We start from the raw sequence: 6,539 nt of genomic DNA on the forward strand, positions 1-6,539 counted from the left end.
GCAACAAAGAACTTTCTTCTGAAACTCGTCAGTTTGTTCTTGTTCTGAGAAATGAAGGCTATTCCATGCGAGAAGTTGCTAAGATATTGAAGTACATTAGAGTGTCGTGTTTGAGAAACAGACGCCTCACAAGTCCTCAACTGGCAGCTTCATTAAATGGTACCCGGAAAACACCAGTCTCAACGTCAATAGTGAAGAGGTGACTCCGGGATGCTGGCCTTCTAGGCAGAGTTCCTCTGTCCAGACTCAACGTCAACAGTGAAGAGGTGACTCTGGGATGCTGAAATTCTAGGCAGAGTTCCTCTGTCCAGTGTCTCTGTTCTTTTTCCCATCTTAATATTTTATTTTTATTGGCCAGTCTGAGATATGGCTTTTTCTTTGGAACTCTTCCTAGAAGGCCAGCATCCCGGAGTCGCCTCTTCACTGTTGACGTTGAGACTGGTGTTTCGCGGGTACTATTTAATGAAGCTGCCAGTTGAGGACTTGTGAGGAGTCTGTTTCTCAAACTAGACACTCTGATGTACTTGTCCTCTTGCTCAGTTGTGCACCGGTGCCTCCTACTCTTTCTATTCTGGTTAGAGCCAGTTTGCGCTGTTCTGTGAAGGGAGTAGTACACAGCATTGTACGAGATCTTCAGTTTCTTGGAAATTTTCTTGGAAATTTGTCACATAGTTACAATTCTTATTAGAGAGTAGGTGCCAAACTATTCTTGTTACTTAGTATTGTTTGTTTGTTTAGCTGAAAACAAGATGGTGAATCTCATGAGATTTCATTCTGCAAAATATCTAATAAATAAATAAACATTGATGTAATTTAAAAGCCAAAAAAATGAAATACTGATCTCAAACCATAATCTGTTTTATTCTGCTCTTAGTATGTCTCTTCTAAAAGGTTATATCCTGTTTCTGACAACACCTGGATCTAATCCTGTTTCTGACAACACCTGGATCTAATCCAGTTTCTGACAACACCTGGATCTAATCCTGTTTCTGACAACACCTGGATCTAATCCTGTTTCTGACAACACCTGGATCTAATCCTGTTTCTGACAACACCTGGATCTATTCCTGTTTCTGACAATACCTGGATCTAATCCTGTTTCTGACAACACCTGGATCTAATCCTGTTTCTGACAGCACCTGGATCTACTCCTGTTTCTGACAACACCTGGATGTAATCCTGTGTCTGACAACACCTGGATCTAATCCAGTTTCTGACAACACCTGGATCTAATCCTGTTTCTGACAACACCTGGGTGTAATCCTGTTTCTGACAACACCTGGACGTAATCCTGTGTCTGACAACACCTGGATCTAATCCAGTTTCTGACAACACCTGGATCTAATCCAGTTTCTGACAACACGTGGATCTAATCCTGTTTCTGACACCTGGATCTAATCCTGTTTATTACAACACCTGGATGTAATCCTGTGTCTGACAACATCTGGATCTAATCCAGTTTCTGACAACACCTGGATCTAATCCTGTTTCTGACAACACCTGGATGTAATCCTGTGTCTGACAACACCTGGATCTAATCCAGTTTCTGACAACACCTGGATCTAATCCTGTTTCTGACAACACCTGGGTGTAATCCTGTTTCTGACAACACCTGGACGTAATCCTGTTTCTGACAACACCTGGATCTAATCCTGTTTCTGACAACACCTGGATGTAATCCAGTTTCAGACAACACGTGGATCTAATCCTGTATCTGACAACACCTGGATCTAATCCTGTTTCTGACAACACCTGGATCTAATCCTGTTTCTGACAACACCTGGATCTAATCCTGTTTCTGACAACACCTGGATCTAATCCGGTTTCTGACAACACCTGGATCTAATCCTGTTTCTGACAACACCTGTTTCTGACAACACCTGGATGCAATCCTGTGTCTGACAACACCTGGATCTAATCCTGTTTCTGACAAAACCTGGATCTAATCCTGTTTCTGACAACACCTGGATGTAATCCTGTGTCTGACAACACCTGGATCTAATCCAGTTTCTGACAACACCTGGATCTAATCCAGTTTCTGACAACACGTGGATCTAATCCTGTTTCTGACACCTGGATCTAATCCTGTTTATTACAACACCTGGATGTAATCCTGTGTCTGACAACATCTGGATCTAATCCAGTTTCAAACAACACCTGGATCTAATCCTGTTTCTGACAACACCTGGATGTAATCCTGTGTCTGACAACACCTGGATCTAATCCAGTTTCTGACAACACCTGGATCTAATCCTGTTTCTGACAACACCTGGGTGTAATCCTGTTTCTGACAACACCTGAACGTAATCCTGTTTCTGACAACACCTGGATCTAATCCTGTTTCTGACAACACCTGGATGTAATCCAGTTTCAGACACCACGTGGATCTAATCCTGTATCTGACAACACCTGGATCTAATCCTGTTTCTGACAACACCTGGATCTAATCCTGTATCTGACAACACCTGGATGTAATCCAGTTTCTGACAACACGTGGATCTAATCCTGTATCTGACAACACCTGGATCTAATCCTGTTTCTGACAACACCTGGATCTAATCCTGTATCTGACAACACCTGGATGTACAGTACACTGTTCTATTGTAAGGAAGGTTGGATAGACGGTCTGAAAATGGCAGCCTAAATAAACAAGTGATACTTTGTGAGCACAGTGTGCAAAACGTTCTTCTCTATGAGCCAATCAATACTGTTTTAAGTGTTGTTTCCCTCGTGCATATAGGTATGCAGTTAGTCGTTGTATTCAGGGAGGGCCCTAAAGCCAGCCCATAATTCACTGTCATGGTGAACAAGTGCCGATCCCGTATGATAGATTAATGATGCTCATCTTCGCTGGAGCAGCCAGCTCTTCCATGCAGCTCAGTGTACCCTATAGAGCCATAGATAGCCTAAAGGGTAGGTACGAGAGATTCATTAAATAGCTAGCTGAGCCTGGTCCCAGATATGTTTAGGCTGTACATTCAATTCCTGCTACATAGTCAACTCCAAATACCTTGGTCCTAACATTCCCTCTCCAAACACCTTGGTCCTAACATTCCATCTATAAACACCTTGGTCCTAACATTCCATCTATAAACACCTTGGTCCTAACATTCCATCTATAAACACCTTGGTCCTAACATTCCATCTATAAACACCTTGGTCCTAACATTCCATCTATAAACACCTTGGTCCTAACATTCCATCTATAAACACCTTGGTCCTAACGTTCCATCTATAAACACCTTGGTCCTAACATTCCATCTATAAACACCTTGGTCCTAACATTCCCTCTCCAAACACCTTAGTCCTAACATTCCATCTATAAACACCTTGGTCCTAACATTCCATCTATAAACACCTTGGTCCTAACATTCCATCTATAAACACCTTGGTCCTAACATTCCATCTATAAACACCTTGGTCCTAACGTTCCATCTATAAACACCTTGGTCCTAACATTCCATCTATAAACACCTTGGTCCTAACATTCCCTCTCCAAACACCTTGGTCCTAACATTCCATCTATAAACACCTTGGTCCTAACATTCCCTCTCCAAACACCTTGGTCCTAACATTCCATCTATAAACACCTTGGTCCTAACGTTCCATCTATAAACACCTTGGTCCTAACATTCCATCTATAAACACCTTGGTCCTAACATTCCATCTGTAAACACCTTGGTCCTAACATTCCATCTATAAACACCTTGGTCCTAACATTCCATCTGTAAACACCTTGGTCCTAACATTCCATCTATAAACACCTTGGTCCTAACATTCCATCTATAAACACCTTGGTCCTAACATTCCTTAAATAAACACCTTGGTCCTAACATTCCATCTATAAACACCTTGGTCCTAACATTCCATCTATAAACACCTTGGTCCTAACATTCCATCTATAAACACCTTGGTCCTAACGTTCCATCTATGAACACCTTGGTCCTAACATTCCATCTATAAACACCTTGGTCCTAACATTCCCTCTCCAAACACCTTAGTCCTAACATTCCATCTATAAACACCTTGGTCCTAACATTCCATCTATAAACACCTTGGTCCTAACATTCCCTCTCCAAACACCTTGGTCCTAACATTCCATCTATAAACACCTTGGTCCTAACGTTCCATCTATAAACACCTTGGTCCTAACATTCCCTCTCCAAACACCTTGGTCCTAACATTCCATCTATAAACACCTTGGTCCTAACATTCCATCTATAAACACCTTGGTCCTAACATTCCCTCTCCAAACACCTTGGTCCTAACATTCCATCTATAAACACCTTGGTCCTAACATTCCATCTATAAACACCTTGGTCCTAACATTCCATCTATAAACACCTTGGTCCTAACATTCCATCTATAAACACCTTGGTCCTAACATTCCATCTGTAAACACCTTGGTCCTAACATTCCATCTATAAACACCTTGGTCCTAACATTCCATCTGTAAACACCTTGGTCCTAACATTCCATCTATAAACACCTTGGTCCTAACATTCCATCTATAAACACCTTGGTCCTAACATTCCTTAAATAAACACCTTGGTCCTAACATTCCATCTATAAACACCTTGGTCCTAACATTCCATCTATAAACACCTTGGTCCTAACATTCCATCTATAAACACCTTGGTCCTAACGTTCCATCTATGAACACCTTGGTCCTAACATTCCATCTATAAACACCTTGGTCCTAACATTCCCTCTCCAAACACCTTAGTCCTAACATTCCATCTATAAACACCTTGGTCCTAACATTCCATCTATAAACACCTTGGTCCTAACATTCCCTCTCCAAACACCTTGGTCCTAACATTCCATCTATAAACACCTTGGTCCTAACGTTCCATCTATAAACACCTTGGTCCTAACATTCCCTCTCCAAACACCTTGGTCCTAACATTCCATCTATAAACACCTTGGTCCTAACATTCCATCTATAAACACCTTGGTCCTAACATTCCCTCTCCAAACACCTTGGTCCTAACATTCCATCTATAAACACCTTGGTCCTAACATTCCATCTATAAACACCTTGGTCCTAACATTCCATCTATAAACACCTTGGTCCTAACATTCCCTCTCCAAACACCTTGGTCCTAACATTCCATCTATAAACACCTTGGTCCTAACATTCCATCTGTAAACACCTTGGTCCTAACATTCCATCTATAAACACCTTGGTCCTAACATTCCATCTATAAACACCTTGGTCCTAACATTCCATCTATAAACACCTATAATGAACTAAGACATCATGTAGATAGATATACAGCGCCTGGCACAAGTATTCATCCCCTTTGGCGTTATCCCTGTTTTGTTGCATTACAACCTGTAATTTAATTTGACTTTTATTTTGATTTCATGTAATGGACGTACACAAAATAGTCCAAATTGGTGAAGTGAAATGAAAAAAATGTCTTGTTTGAAAAACCAATAACGGAAAAGTGGTGCGTGTATATGTATTCACCCCCTTTGCTATGAAGCCCTTAAATACGATCTGGTGTAACCAATTACCTTCAGAAGTCACATCATTAGTTAAATAAAGTCCACCTGTGAGCAATCTAAGTGTCACATGATCTGTCACATGACCTGTTCTGAAATGCCCCAGAGTCTGCAACACCACTAAGCAAGGGGCACCATGAAGACCAAGGACCTCTCCAAACAGGTCAGGGACAAAGTTGTGGAGAAGTACAGATCAGGGTTGGGTTATAAAAAAATATCAGAAACTTTGAACATCCCACAGAGCACCATTAAATCCATTATTAAAAAATGGAAAGAATATGGCACCACAACAAACCTGCCAAGAGATGGCCGCCCACCAAAACTCACAGACCAGGCAAGGAGGGCATTAATCAGAGAGGTAACAAAGAGACCAAAGATAACCCTGAAGCAGCTGCAAAGCTCCACAGCGGAGATTGGAGTATCTGTCCATAGGACCACTTTAAACTGTACACTTTACAGAGATGGGCTTTACAGAAGAGTGGCCAGAAAAAAAGCCATTGCTTAAAGGAAAAAAATAAGCAGGCATGTGGGAGACTCCCCAAACATATGGAAGAAAGTACTCTGTTCAGATGAGACTAAAATGGAGCTTTTTAGCCATCAAGGAAAACGTCATGTCTGGCGCAAACCCAACACGTCTCATCACCCAGAGAACACCATCCCTTCAATTCTGACCAGTTTCCCAGTCCCTGCCGAGGAAAAACATGTTTTTCCATCGTCAGGGACTGGGAAACTGGTCAGAATTGAAGGAATGATGGATAGCGCTAAATACAGGGAAATTCTTGAGGGAAACCTGTTTCAGTCTTCCAGATATTTGAGACTGGGACAGAGGATCACCTTCCAACAGGACGATGACCCTAAGCATACAGCTAAAGCAACACTCGGGTGATTTAAGGGGAAACATTTAAATGTCTTGGAATGGCCTCGTCAAAGCCCAGACCTCAATCCAATTGAGAATCTGTGGTATGACTTAAAGATTGCTGTACACCAGTGGAATCCATCCAACTTGAAGGAGCTGGAGCAGTTTTTCC

This window comes from Oncorhynchus mykiss, chromosome 2, assembly GCF_057628025.1.
Source record: "Oncorhynchus mykiss isolate SJ-2025 chromosome 2, ASM5762802v1, whole genome shotgun sequence".
Lineage (NCBI taxonomy): Eukaryota > Metazoa > Chordata > Actinopteri > Salmoniformes > Salmonidae > Oncorhynchus > Oncorhynchus mykiss.